Raw genomic sequence first — 15,432 nt, 5'->3', positions numbered from 1 at the left:
CCGCTCAAGCCCCGGGGCGGGGACCCCCCCCCCGCGCCCTCCCGAGCGGCGGCAGGTCGGTGGGGCGCTTACAATTTAGCGGGTTACGGTATTTTCCACCCAAAGCTCCCGTCACCTACCTCCCGGCTTCCCCGCTCCTGCAAAGGCGGCTGTTTTCAAGCTCGTCTCCGCAGCGGCGACTGCCCGGTTCCTCCTTTCTGCCKTTCCCTCATTATTTATGCGGTTCGAAGGAGCGCTGATGTTTTCCTGGCTCCGCAGCCTGCGCTTTCCAGGCAGACCGCGGATCCTGCGAGCGCAGCGCAGCACAGCRCAAGGGCCGGGCGCGGCGCGGCGCCGCGCAGATGCGGCGCTTCCCAGAGCCAGGAGCGCTTTTAATGACAGCTTTAAGGGAAGCTGCCCATCTGCTTTATAAACGCGCAAATGCTTTGCACAGAACGTGAAAGGGCTCAAAATAGTTGCTGGCAGCCCAGCAGATTACTGAATAGGAAGCCCGTAAATACTGAGCTGATGCTAAAATTTTTACAAGTTCCTTGGTTAATCTGGATAGAGACCCTGGTATCGTTTCACTGCTTCCAGTGACACCCTCCCAGAAATTTCTGTTGGCAGGTACCTGAACTTAGCACTATGCTTCTGACAGTTTTACCCAAGGTTCATTTTTTCAAAATGTTGTACTTGGCACTGCCATACAAGCACTGCATGTGCATTTATCGAGATATTAAATATGCTTCATACCTTACTCAGGTGTTTTTCTAAATATTTGCATAGCTTTCATTATGCATGGTGTTTTTTAATAAGTGTAAGCAGTGAATGCACTGTATATAAATGTGTACTTAAATAAAAGTGCTAACATACACACATCTGCGTGAGAGGATTTTTCCCTTTGCTCTTTTTGCATTGTTACYATCGGAGCACTTTACAGCTAGAGAATTTTGCCACAGGACAATTGTGTTTTGTTCAAATTCCAAGAACATTTTCATTGCGAGGTGTCGAGTCTGTAATATTCCATATGCCCACAGACAGTTGCACCCTAACAGATCCACGCTGCTGCCTCTGGATGGGCACCATCATGGGCTACACAGCAGTTTACACCTTTCTGAAATACCCASACAAAAGCTGCCCATTCAGACAAAATCTCCAAAATCTCTCATCGCTGAAGGATCTGAAGTTCTGCTAAAATCCCTTCAGTCGTTCACTTTTACTGGCTATATGATCTTTTCCCCCAAACCCTCTGTCTGTCAGTGCAGTAGGTGACTGCTCTGCTCAGCTGGGGCTGCAACGTCCCAAGGGCTTTGAGCTGACAGTGGTGGTCGGGGCACGGGGCCTCCCGGCTCGCCGCGGGTGGCTGCAGGGGCGAGGGGCAGCACGGCTCCGGGCCTTGGCCTCCGAACGGGCTGAGAGCGTGGCCAAGGCATGCGCATGTCCAGCGGTGGCGACTGCAAAAGCTAAAGGAAATCTGAGAGCAGCCCAAGGGCTGCTCCCTGCTTTTGCAAAGGGGTACTCCGAGAAAACAGCTACTAGAAAGTCAGCGTAAGCAAAAGAAAAAAAGAATTCTGTAATAAACACTGTCTCCTTTGGACTCTTTTCCAACTTTGCAATTATTCAATTATTTATTCTGCGTGAATGGACTCACATGCTACCTTTAATCTACCAACTCTGTTTTTGAGACTGCTTTTTCATTTAAGAACYCAATTGAAGTGGTTTATAACTTTTAAAGGGGACACTTGAGGGATGACATTGCTCATATTTCGCTTCAGCTCAGAAAGGCGATGTGTGCGGGCATGCATGCACGCAYGCGGCTTCATGTGCTGAAATCGAAGAAAATCCACACGACCGTTTCTGAGGACAAAACAGACGCCTGGATGTGTTTGCTATCATAGCGTGCTGCCAGCATTTAACGGCGACACGTGCAAAAACTCGCTCCAGTCAGGTCTCACATCCCTGCCTCTTCTGAGGACTTCCATTGGTTTCTCATTTTCAGAGCAAGGTTGCAAACCGCTGCCTGCCATGGTGGTGCTGAGCCACAGTTCACTTAGCTCAAGTTTCTTTCTTCTGGGCCCTTTCACGGAGCAGTCTCCTGCGCCTCTCACCTGCCACACTGCTTCCAGCTTTTCCTCTTCCTTTTCCGTTGCTTTCCCTGTTCTGAGATTCCTCACTGGTTTCTGCTTCTCTGGAGATCTTCAAGGCCCACCCAGACGCAACCCGGTCTAGCATTCTCTAGGTGACCCTGCTGAGCAGGGAGGTTGGACTAGATGATCTCCAGAGGTCCCTTCCAACCTTACTGATTCTATGATTCTGTGATTCACCCCGATGAGAAGACAACCAATTTCTCAACCCTGTGAGGAGCCRCAACCATCCCATTTCTGTTGTATGATCATTACTTGTACCTTTTCCAAAGGTGAAAGTATCTCTTTTCTAAAGAAAATCACTTTTCTAAGGTTATAGGAGGGAGGCTGTAACACCCCAGTACAAGGAAGCCTTTCTTTATCCTGTGTTGTACCCTGGATATATAGCCATAGGGTCATTACCATATTATTTTGCTCTTTTATGAAGAAGCAAAGGATGTATTAATAGAAAAGTGTTCCTTATACACATAAATACAGTTATTGTTTTGCAATGGAAACAGCTTAGAGAGAGGACGCAGTTTCTCTGTGGAAAAAATGCTGATCCATTGCCCAGCTTAGCGTGTGATGGGGAAACCCTGTGGGATGGAACTGGACGTGCCAGAGGTGGAGTTGAGGTTACTAAAAGAACCTGAATTCTGAATTTCTCCAGGTTCTTAGCAGCTAAAAAAAAAAAAGAAAGCATTCAGCACGTATTAACATTGTTAATAACACACAGATTTTAAACTGATTGCCAAAAAAAAGTGATGGAAGTCTTTAAATGTTTGGTCCCTTTCCACCACAGATTTATGCTGGCTCATTTCAAACCTCTCTCGTTAGAAACTAAATGSAGTTTAAAGCATAGTCTTAAGATCCCTAAATGACAGGCAGGCTCAGACACTTACCCACTTGAATGCTTAAGTTCCAGTGATACCTAGAAAATTCAAGTGTTTAACTATCTAGGTACCTTGCTGAATCACCACAACTCCTATTGACAATAGTATTGTTTTTATTTATATATGCCCAACTCAAATCCATGATGTGTTTGCATTTCATTCAGCTGGAGCAGGATCATGCATTTTATGAAGATTGTAAGCAGATTTTGCTATGCTTTGAAACTGTCTGTTTAAAAGTCGTATTTTGACAATGATTCTAGGGTTCCTAAAGTATACACAATTAGCATAAGATCTGGAAGCTAAAAAGTTAAGCTGTTTAATGTAAATACTCCTCATACTGCAATCACAAACAAGAAATTATTGCTAAAGTCTTTTCCAAAAGCTRTGTAATACTATTTTCCAGTGCTCCAGCAGATTGCACCCTGAAATACTGTTGCTAAATAGTGTTTAGCAATGGTGTAAAGGAATAGTCTAAATTTTTGTACTTTTTTATTAATCCATATGGATTACCAAAGCACGTATCTCCAAACATCCAACATTTCCAGTAACTTGCTTTATAGAGCCCTAAGACTGTAGGGTTGAAGGGACTTCAGAGTCATCTCCTCTGCGTCGTGCTCAGATGCAGAACCGAACACATTTACCTTTCAAAACCTTTCAAAATCTGTGGACATCTCCGTTCTCTCCTCCAGAGACGGTGCAGACCCCTTACAACTCCCTGAAACAGGCCGCTGCCTAGTGTGTAAGAACTGGTCTCCTCTGCCTCTTTTCACAATTCCCTTGTAAGTGGCCCGTAGATCCCTGTGGTGCTGTGGACAAGCTGGAAACCACTGCTTAGACTGTTCCTACATGTATTCGTTTAGCCTCTGTTCCTAAGAGCAACAAGGATGGATATTCYACAGCCTTCCTAGATACCTCCATGGCTTCACCTCCTCACTACCCTTATAGGGTTTTTTTCTATTTTTCCAACTGATACACAGCTTGCATCTTTCTTTGCTGCTAATTTATCCACTTTCTTCTCTCATTGAGCCCACAGAACAGTGAGACTGCCTTCTTTATACCCGCCTCAATATCTAGAGGTTGCTATTTTCCCTAACCACATAGTCTTTCCTTACTGCTGAGGAAAGACTCTTTGGCTCTTACCGCGTCAAAACAATGATCAGGGCTACATAATGCAGCTTCTTTCATGGAAATTATTATGCAGTGTTGGAAAGAAATAATATGATCTGACTGAGGGAAAAATCTCCTGCAACTTGTTTGCCACAGATTATTTCTGTAACTGTCACTTTGGGAATTTCTATAAATAAAATCACTATCACTCTTCTGAGAAGTGAACATTTTCTACCTTTTTTTTAAACAATGAAAAAATACAGATCTGTTTTTCATCTAAATTCTTTATATATTTGAAATCACTCAGAGAAGAAAGTCCAAAGAAATGTGGTTAGCTTTGACGAAAAGAAGCCTCCCACTGGGATATTTAACAGAATACCTAGAAAACGGTGTTGAAAGACTTACAATATTTGGAACTCATTTTTTAGACTCTTGTTCTGCGACCTCTGATCTCCAGAGGACCTTACTTAGCTTCGACTCATTAGCCTCTGTGGCGATAACACTTTGGACGCAGGGGAGAAAGACGGACTAATTGACCCTCAGTTTGAGCAAAGCTTTCATGTAACCTTCCACGTACTAATGACAGACGTTTGACTTGCAAAGCRTTTTGAGTATTCAAACGCTGCACCAGGGTTGGTTTTCTTAGCCTGCCGTTTCCCTCTGCATTCGGGGAGCCCCAAACAGAGGCATGTGAGCGCTACGCAACCCCTCCAAAGCCTTCATCAACTGCCTGGTACCACTGGCATGAGCATGCAGGGTGAAGTGGTGACTCGCGGTGACTCAGGTGGTCAAAGGCGGTGGTTGCTCTCATACTGCCCAAAGCAGCTTTTTCTTTTCTTTTCTTTTCTTTTTTTTGGGGGGGTCATTTTTGTCATTTGCTGTCCCTGGGTCCCCTAAGTTCAGACCACTTTTCTCCGCAGAACTCCCTGAGGAGGGGAGCATGTCCTTCCACAGCGTGCAGAGGGAGGGGATGCAAACCAGGCTTCAGCACTAGGTGAACGCCCTCATCTACAACCACTCAGCAGCTTCAAAAAACTGATGAATTAATTTTTAATAAAAGGCAGTTTGAGGCTGCTTTAAGCTTAGAAAAGTAAAATAAAAGTCACTTGAAAGGATATTGCAGTTATTCATATAATAATTGGATAAGGCATAGATTGAGTATTGTTTTAATTTTTAATAATAATTCCTCATTTTACAAACCAAAAGAAGACTCAAAGAACAGTGAGAACACTTCAAAATGTTGTCCCACTTAATATAAAAATTTGCACTTTGCTGTCAGCATCTAGGGGCTAATTTGAAGCTGCTGAGTCCTCTTGCCTTCCATTAACTGCTGCGGGAGTTGAGAGCACCTGCCCTTGTGAGGAATCAGGCTCTTTGTTTTCTTTTAATTTAGAGTCTGACAATAGCGCCGAATAAAAATATTTCTGGGGATAGCCCGCAATTACATCGCATGAGCTCATTTCTTCATTACAAAACGCGAGCTGAAAGCTTTCACAACAGCCAGCCGATATTACAGCAGGCAATTCCAGCTCCTCGCCACAYGGGAAAGGCGCCTAGGCAAGCTTTAATGGGTTTCAAAAATAGCTGGCACATCGCAAAATCCTAACTGTGCTTGTTTCGCTAGCGGGGATACCTGTTCAGCAGACGTCGCTTAAGCAAGGGACTCCGAAGGGACCGGGGCGCGCAGAGCGGCGATGTTTCTTTGCCCGTTGTTTGCGGCCCGAGCCGGCGGAGCAGCTTCAGCTGTACATTCCTGGGCAGTGAATAATATCGGCTGAGATTATGCTGCAGTACCACATCTATTGCAAGCAGATTATAACGATTGAATATAACCTAATTAGGAAATGCTGAAGGCTGCTGGGTGCGGAAGGGGGCTGGTGGAGCGTCGCTTTGTGTGACCTTCGCTTCCCGAAGAATGAGAGCTCACGGGGGATAAAATAAAGGTAGCGATGCCGACCTCAGCCCCGAATCCCCGTGTCGCAAATGCAGCTCGCATCCCTCCTGCCGTGGCCGCTGAACTGGACAAGTGCTCTCCAGCTCGCGCTTCTACGAAACGCTGCTGCAAACAYCTTGTGGATCCAGCAGGACAAGACACATTTGGTCACATCCTTCTTTTTGATCCAGGTAAGAATTAGGAGGCGTCTTCTGGCTCTTAGTGCCCCCCTCCACCYACCACCGAAAGCTGTGCTTCCCCAGCACGGCCCCCTGACCAGCCCCTTCCTCCCGCCGCCCAAGCACCGCTGCTGGCACCGCTCGGCCCTCTCGCCCGGCACCTCCCACGCTTCCTTATCTTAACCACGCTTTAACACAGCAGTGAAAGACAGCAAATCCCTGCGGACCACAATGTCCTGCCTAGGCGACGGGACAACTCCAGCTGTAATCTGGCCTCGGTTTTTCTTCATCTTTCTTTGGGTTTAGGTGGCGTGCATGAAGAGGACTGGGAGATCTGCTTTCGTTACAGCATCCCTGAGGGCTTGTCTTTACCGGACAAGTGATAGGGCAAGCTCTCCCGCTAGCTTTGTGGGACCTGCCTCTTCACGGAGGTCTGGCCCTCCTGACACCCCTTCTGGCCTGCAAAGACATCCCTGCTTGCAGCCTTGCCACAGAATTGCTGATCAGCATTATGGGATTTCCCAGCTATAAAAAGCGCTATCAGCTGCCTCCGTGTCTGCACGTCGCCGTTAGCCAGACACGCTGCTGGATAAACACCGAGTCACTGACAAAATGCCTGCAAACCTGTCTCATGTCTTGCRTTTACCTCCTGGTTCCAAAATGAAAGTTGCATTAATGCCAACAGCTGGAACAGATCAGTGCTCCGAGCTGGATTCGGGCCTTACCGGGGACTGAAATAGAGGTTGCAGAGAGAAAATTTGAGCGTGCCAGGCTGAAAGCCGTTTACTATGTTTATGGGACAAAGTCACATCTGTGCAGGTACTCACAAAGGACAGACCTGTTTTCCCACAGCACACCACAGAGCGCTGCAACTGGGCATGCAGTTAAACCCAGCAAATATAACCTCAGACATCATGGTATGTCACATAACTGAACACAGAGCCAGAAAAGAGACACTTGGGTATAGCTTTGCAGCTCATGTGCTTAGTCCTGAGCTAAAAATTGACAATTATTTATTTTCTCTGCCACGAAAGATTTTGGAGACCCTATTTCCACTGAAAGCGAAGGAAAGAGTCGTCTCCTCTGTGCTGGCCTTCACACGWTGTTTAAGCACTGCAGAACCGAGTCTTATCCGATTCCCTTGCAAGTCAAGAACAACTGCTAAGATGCCGCTGGGAAGTCAGGCAGGCCCTGGCATCACTTGCAGAAGCCACGTACGTGCCACGGCGTGCCCTCCGGTAGCTCCCGGCGCTAGCACAGCCGCGCAGCTCATGGACCTTGCAGCAGGTCAATGGGGAGTTCTCCCTTCTCCCAGGTGTCCTGGGCTGTGCGTGTCCTCCTCAGCAGCATCGGCCCAGCCTGCGTTCAAAACGCAATGTCTGTAACRTGACAAATACTCTCCGGCTTGCAGCTTACCCAAGCTGCAAACCAAGCTTGAAGCCACCAAAAGAGACAGATGCYGGAGGTCTGGATCTTTTCTGTTACACGGTGTGTCCAGAGCAACCAAGACAAGTTAGCTGCTGCCTCACTTTCGAAGCACTGGTTTCCAACCTGCACTTTGCAAGCCTCCTGCGCCTGCTTCTGAGGGGTGTAAGAAAGGTAAATAAGAAAAGCAGGACCCTTGCCAGTAGCTTTGCATTTGCTAAATGAAGCCCCATCATTCCAGGAAAAGGTTTAGGAGTCTGCAAATTGAGAAAAGTTAAAATCCACTGACCTAGGGAAGGCAGGCTTACACCTTTTTGTTACACCTGGTAAAGATTTTCTTTAGATTCAAGAGGGACAAAATATAKAGAGAGGGAAAGCTTAAAAATGTTTGGACTGATCAAATCTGAAATGTATCACTGAAAGATATCTCCATTTTGTAAGATAGCGAGTGCATTTGGGAAAAAATGTCTGGAAACCTAATAACAAATATTTAGTTTTATATATGTTTTAATTTTCATAATGCATCAATTACTGTAATATTTTTACTAGTATTCCTGTTATATAATTAGATGACCTAACATCTGGCTAAACAAACAACATTTTGTATGCAATTAAAATGCTGATTAAATTGCATAGGATTATAATAGGCCAGTGCTGGAAAAATCCATTTGCGTCTGATAAATAGCTCTTTGTCCCAAACGAAACCACTGTCATGCGGAAAGGCTAACTTTCGCTAGCCGCTTCCCTCCCTTCTTGCCCTTCCCGTACATGTGTGAGGGCATTTGCAYCCTAGAAGAACCATTGGGAAGCAGCTGGACTAACCACCTCAAACGTGGCAATGGCCTACAAAGCAGCAGTTGACTTCAGCTAAAAAGTGCTCTACAAGTGTAAATAAATCCTAGAATAAGAAAACTCCCACTGAAGTAGCAGGAATTTGGTCTGCATTTGATTAGTCCAGAACCRGGCCTTTACAGTTTCTATGATTTTTGACACTCCCATCTTGTTTTAGTTAAATCATTCTTTCTGAGTATCCTCTTGAGCAAACTGATATGACTGGAGTACATATTTTGGGGAAGAAAGATTTGTTCCAAACCTTAATCATCCATCTTTCTTCTAAATTAAATAATTTGCTTTTAATAAGTAACCACAATACTTGCAGTCTTTTATTTGGAGTCTGGTGTGTTTAATGTTGGCTTTTTTTTTCTTTTTTTTTTTTCAATGTAGTTTACTACAGGTCTATTACTCTTACACTTATGTTGTCAGTAAAGGCTGCTGGAGTGGAATAAGCACAGTTAGTTGGTAATACCTGCCAGTTTACTAGAAACACAAGAAGTCTTTCTGTTGCAAAAGTTTCGTTACTTCCAGCATCAAGTGCTCAGCAACTTCTAAGAACAGCTCCTTTCTACTTCGTTCATGTTTTCAGATTGCTAAAGAGAAGTATGTGCTAATCAAAACCAGATTATACCTTTGGGTTGACACCATTTGATGAGGGAATTAAAAAAAAAAAGAAAAGAAGCCCCAAAATTTGTCAAAAGCCCTCCTGTAAGTGCAAACAYTATAGAATTAAATAAACCTTGCTGGAGCTGAGCTAGCAGTGCACAGAGTGACGCAGGTATTTGGTGCATTGATTTTCTCCCGTGTCCACAATATAAAGTAATACAGTTATACAAACTTATACAGTTATACCAACTCATACAAGTCACGCAAACAAATATTTCAGGTAGACTCATCAATGAGGTTCTTCAGCTTCAAGCTTGAGCATGAGGGCTCAGCCTGAGAGGTCCAGTTGTGTGTCTGGTGATCTTGCATTCCCATGCTTGAAGAGATGATTTCTTTTTTACTCGGTCAGTTCCATTTTTAACTGGCATCCTAAGTGATGTGCAATTTTCCCTTGTCTATTTTAGGCAGTACAGGCACATCATCTGAAAAAAAGCTTGGCATCGTGGAATGACGTCAAGTGATGACTCTCTCATGACATGTCCCAACTATGAAAAACTGAATTGAAAAAAATGCATCCTTGGAAAAAATGCCAGAGCAAATTCCAATAAATTCCCTAGTGCGTTCTGTGAGAAATGGGAAGAGTCTTACTCAGAGTTTACTTGCAATGGACCAATTCCTGAAGTCCTGAACAAAGATTCATCCTGGCTTTGATTAGCTGGGACACATATGCAAAGATGCAAAAATAATCCTTCTCAAAGAGATTTCATCGCTCTGAAATTTCCAGTGGTTTGGAGAAGGGATGAGGGTATCAAGTAGGAAGAGAGAGAGGAAGGGATCCTATTTCTGCATGTCAGTGTTTTCATATTTACTTTAGTTTGGCCTTGCTTGCCATTGTGTCGTGTTTGTTTTAAGAGTGAGTCAGGATTTATGGAGTCTTCCAGGAGGATGTCCAGTAACCTGTGATTCATGACATCCTGCAGAAGCTGCGTGCTGGTTAATAATACCCTCTCTGTGCAGCGCCGCAGTCCTAACTCATGAAATGCCACCAGTGCTGACAAATCATTCTACCTTACCCCTGCTGAAAATCTGTTTTGCGAGGTACAGCCTCCCCTGGTATATACGCCCAGCCTGGGGGAAAAAAAATAAAAAGCCTCCAGAGAAGATAGTCCTATTGGAAGAGCTTGCCCACATCTATGCTAGGTTTTCTGCAGAACCATTGGTCTTTTCAAAGGCGGACTGCCACGTTACCGGCTGGGGCTGCGAACCCCTCCTCCGGGCCGAGCGGCCCCCGCCGCGGAGCAGCCCCAGGGCTGCACGGCGACTTYGGAGCGGCATTACTGTGCCTTGCACCCCTTTCCCCCTCCTCAACGGGAACTACGCGGAAGAARAACGTTGACCTGGAAGATAGAGACCGATCTGAATTGAATTACCTTACAGATAAATAAGCACTTCCATGGTAAGGTGGTGGTGGTGGGGGGGAACAAAGTCTAGAGGAGGATCAGGAAGCCCTGAGCTTCTACAACACTTCTCGTTTTGGAGTAGTATTGCTGTTTTCTGTAAATAGCCGTCGCTTCAGCCGGGCCGTACAGGATACTGTAAATCGAAACACTTCCTCACGAACACAATGCTCGCAGGTGCGCCCAGCGAGCAGGACGGTACGGACAGCCGCTCTCTGACGCTCAGCCTCACAAATAGCCGGGTYGCTTGGGCCGTCCGGCCGCAAGAAACCTTCCAAACCACCCTTGCGCTTGTCGCCGAACGCTGCAGCATGCAAAGAACGTTTTCAGGCAGGATGACRAGGCCGCATCCTGCACGGATTTGAACAGGATCGATTGCAAAGGGCGAGCGATCGGCCGCAACGCCCTTCCTGCTCCGCGGACCCTGCCACCGCTGCTGAGCTCAACGCGGGGAAGTCCCGAGTGAAGAGGTGCTTTAGCCCCCCGAGCTGCGTTACGTGCCTCTCTGGCACGCAACCCCCTGCTCTTTGCTCCGCAGCGGGGAGACGCGCGGCGCGTTGAGCAGCTCACGCTGCRAGTACGTGAAATTGCAGCCCCATTAGATCACCGGAGGCTGCTAAAAATGGACTTTACCCTATTGTTTTTCAAGGTTTTTTCCCCCGTCGCCCTGGAATCAGGTGTCCCTGGTCCCTGGTGCATGCCAGGGCAGGTGCGTGCGGGTCTCAAAAAGAAAAGAGCCTCATCGAGCCGCATGGCATGTTGTGTTGCTTAGTTAACAGAAGGGAAGGCCTAAGGGAATTTACCACTTCACCATCCTCTAAATTCAGAGTCCGATGCTCGCGGCCTGTAGCCAGATCTCCTATTTGCTGCTGTTAGGGACTCATTTGGCTCTCCTTATGTGGGCGAGCTGTAACGCTGAAATGCCAGTGGTAACACCGGAACCGTAGATGTTTGTAAGAGAAGATGTACTGTTAGGGTCTGCTGACAGTTTAGGTTGAAGAAGAAGGTGCAACCCAAGAGCTTAACCGGACGGGGATTACTTACTTCCTGTTTTCTTTTCTGAAATATATGCCTGGGTTTTCTCCTAACTCATTTTGGMATAAATTTGACTGCGTTCAGATCTAAAGGGATCGGCACTAAGCAGATAACGCAGCTCTTTTCATTTCAAGCATTTCCCTAGCATAACATGCCAAATAAAGCACTGACATGAAAATCAACTTTTAAGTGAAAAAAAAATCTATTTTTTGTAGTGTGTCTCCAAGAAACTACCTGGATCTGCATGCATAACATAGTGCACTTCACTCTTTTTTAGTGTTGCTCACGTGGCTCTACCTAAAAGGCTTAAAAGCGGCCTTTGAAGGCACAAACGTTTCCATTAGCTGGAGAGAGGAGCTGGTTGAGGCTCGCTGTGCTGTTGCACAAGCATGCTGYGGTGCTGAGCCTGCTGCCGTTGGGGATTCGCAGGTGCACGTTGCTTGGCCCAGATACTCAGAGGTAATAGGGAGGCACCCAACGTTCAGCAGATCCTCGTGAGATTTGAGCAGGCTTCCTCCTCGGGAGAAGGGCACAGTAGCCAAACCCCTCGCGGCAGCATACGGTACAAACTGCTGGTGGGGACACCGTCCTTCCTGAGAGCTAAGTCCTAAGAGCTGTCTTGAACGTTTTCCTGCATTTTTTTGCCATTTTTGCCTCTAGCCTACATTGAAAGAGAAAGTCAATGTCCTGAGGCTGGCAGCTAGCCAAGCCCATGACAACTTCTCAACTACCAGCTTCATGTGCAACGCTGTAGAGAGCATATGCAAAAGACATGAGCTACTGTTACTAATTTTTTAATATGGAAAAGTTTCAAGWCAGATCTGCTCTGCTCTGCAAAATCCAAATTACACATGCACTGGAGACACATTACACTTTTCCTAGACTATTTCCTAGACTATTGAAAATTATGTTCCTTTAAGTGCAATGCATTTTAAAACATTTACTATTTTTTATTGTACACCTTGTGAGGTGTATGGTTTTTGTTATGAATTATTACTAAGAGAATTTCCCGGCAGGTCTTATCCTTTTGCTGCTATAGTTTTCTTTAAAACTAAATGCCGGTATTATTAGAACAATACTAACACTAGTGTTGTTAGTACAATACTAAATGGTACCAGAGAGACATATCGCTGCATATCTTTAGCATGACTTTCGTAATGTGACCAACAAAAAAAAGGTGAACTGTAATCGTGGAAAATTGTGAAATGTGAATTTGAATCAAATTTGATCCAGTTCTAGTCATTAGCACGTAATACGGGCATATTATATAATACAGGCTTTTGATTACCTGATTTGCTTAGTCAGTAGGAAGGCACGCTCCCGCGGAAGGACTTTTTATGAAGAACGCTCTTTCATGTCCTYCACAAAAGGACATTTACCTGCTCCTCAGCACCACCAGGCTGCCCTGACAGCTGTGGGCGGCGCATCAGCACTGCCTCTCCCGGCACGGCTTCCGCTTTSTCGTTTGCTTTCTGCTTCCCAGCACGTGCCCCCTTTTCTGCCTGGAAACCTTGCCTGGGCCAGTTGGGATCCCTTTCCGCATTTGTCCGGCCTTTTCAGCCGTCCTGCAGACCGGCGCTCGGYGAGAGGTCCGGCGCTGCTTCGCCTGTGCCGTGCACCGACACGCGAGCTAAGCTAAGTTTGGACCTGGTTTAGCTCCAGGCGTCCTGGACGGCCAGCGAGCGCGAAGACCCGCCGCAGCTTTAGACCTCGCTCGCTCGATGCCGGCGCTGTCGGGAAGCACAGCATTTACCCCGTGGGCACAACGCCGGCGCCTGCAGCTGCGCCATGCGCTTGGCGCTGCCGGGAGCAGCCGGCTGCAGCCGCCGGGCTAGCGCTGCGCCGTCAGCCCGCGGAGGCAAAGCACCTGCGGCAGAGCGCAGCTTTCCCTGGGCCCGCGGCGTTAGAATAGCTATTTAATCAGCCTGAATTCTGTACTTTCACTTAATTAGCCTCGGCTTTCTTGTGTGCTCTCCCAGGCAAGCTCTCAGAGGAAAATTTAATTATATTTGGGATTTCGAAGAGCTCTTGATAGTCTCCGGTGACAAGAGYGCTCTCTCCGCAGCCCCCTCAGCGCGTGACTGTGTGACCCTCGCAAGCGCAGCTGAGGTGGTGAGCTGTAGTTCCCTTTTCAGCTGGCTCATTTTAAGTGGAATTTAGGATAATAAGACACTATATTTTGTTAGATTTATGTAATTATATAAGCGCTGCTAAGACTACAAATAAAGCCTTAGATCATTGTGAAATAGCAATAGCAGTCCAAGAAAAACCCCAAGTTACCAGAAGAATGTTCACTTATGGAAAGAAAGATAAATATTTCTAGGACTCACATCATAATTTTAGCCCTATCTGAAGGAATATTTTTTTTCCAGTTTATCTTTTTACCTTTGGTAATGAGAAGTTACGGTTCTTGCCCTGAGGAACTCCAGTTTCCATTTAGCTTTCACACAACTGCATGACGGCAATGCAGCCCTCCGTGCCGCCGCGCGGCTTTCCCGTGGCTGAAGATGGGCTTGGCTGGCCCTTGGTGAGCCCCAGTTAACACAAAAGCAGAGCAAAGAAAAAAAAATACATTTTGGGTTGCATAGTGAACTTCCCTATGCATTCTTCACCAGAAATAATATAGCATCGGATCRAAGATTAACATTGAAAAAGGCAAATCTTTTGCCAAGATTGTTAGTTTCAAGGAATTTAGTCAGCTTGTTTGACATCCAAAAAAAAGGCATCCAAAAATCATGAGCCAATTTCCCCCCAAATAACAGGATTTTAAGGAATAAAAATATTGGTGCTATTTTTATTCCTTGATGTTAGGTACACTTTGTGTGACCTTCTACCTCGTCTGTGGCATATCTTGCTCTAAGAACAGCGTATGATATTGTATTTCATTCTCCTTAAAGACCTGAGGTGTCCCAGGAAAATCAGCAGAACTCCCTGACATTTAACCACTTTCCATGCAGTTTTACTCAAACCCCAAATATTCATAAATAACAATCGTTCTGTATGTATATTATATTAATCAGTGTAAGTTTTCGCATGAATATGGTGGTGTCTGTTTACATATATGCACATTAGCATTAGTTAATATGGAGATTTATTGCTGTTTAAACATAAGCTAGATACTGTACTTCTTTATTTAGCCTTGCCAGTCCAAACAAGTCCCAAAACRGGAGTCAAGCTTTAAGGTCAGCCGACCATGGTATTAAAAAATAAATAAATGCTGTATGCTGTTTTTCTGACTTTCATTTTTTGTTTTTTTTTCACATCATGTTTTCAAGCTTTTTGCAGCACAGAATTGCAGGAACTTGTTTTTTAATGAAACATAGCAAATATCATAGGAGTTACAGTAAAAAGGTATGTTGGCAGCTGTATTTCAGCCGTGACATTGTTTTAAACTTTCCCACTTTCCCCCTCTTGCAGCTACATATAAGGACATTAAAAGTGACATAAGGGAAAAGATGTAGCAGTTAGGCTATAAAGTGCTTGACAAGCTGTCACAGAATCAGTGTCTACTTTGCGAAGGAAAGTTTGCCATTTTAAGTATAGATCCCACATTATTGCATGTACTTGAAAATACAGTGAAGAAATCTGAATGAGGAATGAATAGTGCAATGAAGAGACATCAAAGCAGTATTTTATTTCTTATATTTCCATCTCATTGTATCTAGAATGAAGAATAAAATGTGCTTAGCATGGAAATTGGTGTGGGGGGGTAAGCTAGGACTTCTAATACTATGTATAACCCGTAAACACAAGTGTTGTGGTGTTTTATGTTACACACAAACACTGGTCACCTACCTGTTTGAAAAAGATCATGCAGTCACTCAAAAGTAGATGTGAAAACTATTGCCCAGTCTGTTATTT

The 15,432-nt window shown here is 45.4% G+C and overlaps 1 protein-coding gene and 1 long non-coding RNA gene across 5 annotated transcripts in view; one reads left to right on the top strand and one right to left on the bottom strand.

The window, feature by feature from the left end:
• CDC42EP3 (CDC42 effector protein 3) overlaps nt 1-13,332 on the bottom strand; it is a 41,919-nt gene extending 28,587 nt beyond the window's left edge. Inside the window, exons 1-2 of one of the 4 annotated variants that reach the window (XM_085301174.1) lie at nt 12,951-13,244; nt 5,736-5,855 (exon numbers count right to left, since the gene is read on the bottom strand). The gene's annotated coding sequence lies outside the window, so the exon portion shown is untranslated. Of the gene's footprint in view, nt 1-119; nt 367-5,735; nt 5,856-6,971; nt 7,574-12,859 lie in introns of those variants that run through there. The other 3 variants (XR_014895358.1, XR_014895359.1, XM_085301173.1) reach the window with 3 other exon arrangements.
• LOC146597981 (uncharacterized) lies at nt 5,768-14,807 on the top strand. The gene is made up of 2 exons (XR_014895361.1): nt 5,768-6,226; nt 13,551-14,807. It is a non-coding gene; the product is annotated as an uncharacterized LOC146597981 (long non-coding RNA).
• Nucleotides 14,808-15,432: the final 625 nt, after the last annotated feature.

This window comes from Rhea americana, unplaced genomic scaffold (assembly GCF_003343005.1).
Source record: "Rhea americana isolate MKP2758 unplaced genomic scaffold, rheAme1 scaffold_173, whole genome shotgun sequence".
Classification (NCBI taxonomy): Eukaryota; Metazoa; Chordata; class Aves; order Rheiformes; family Rheidae; genus Rhea; species Rhea americana.
Note: the sequence above shows the minus strand (reverse complement) of the source record. Positions and strands in the feature narration are given on the sequence as shown.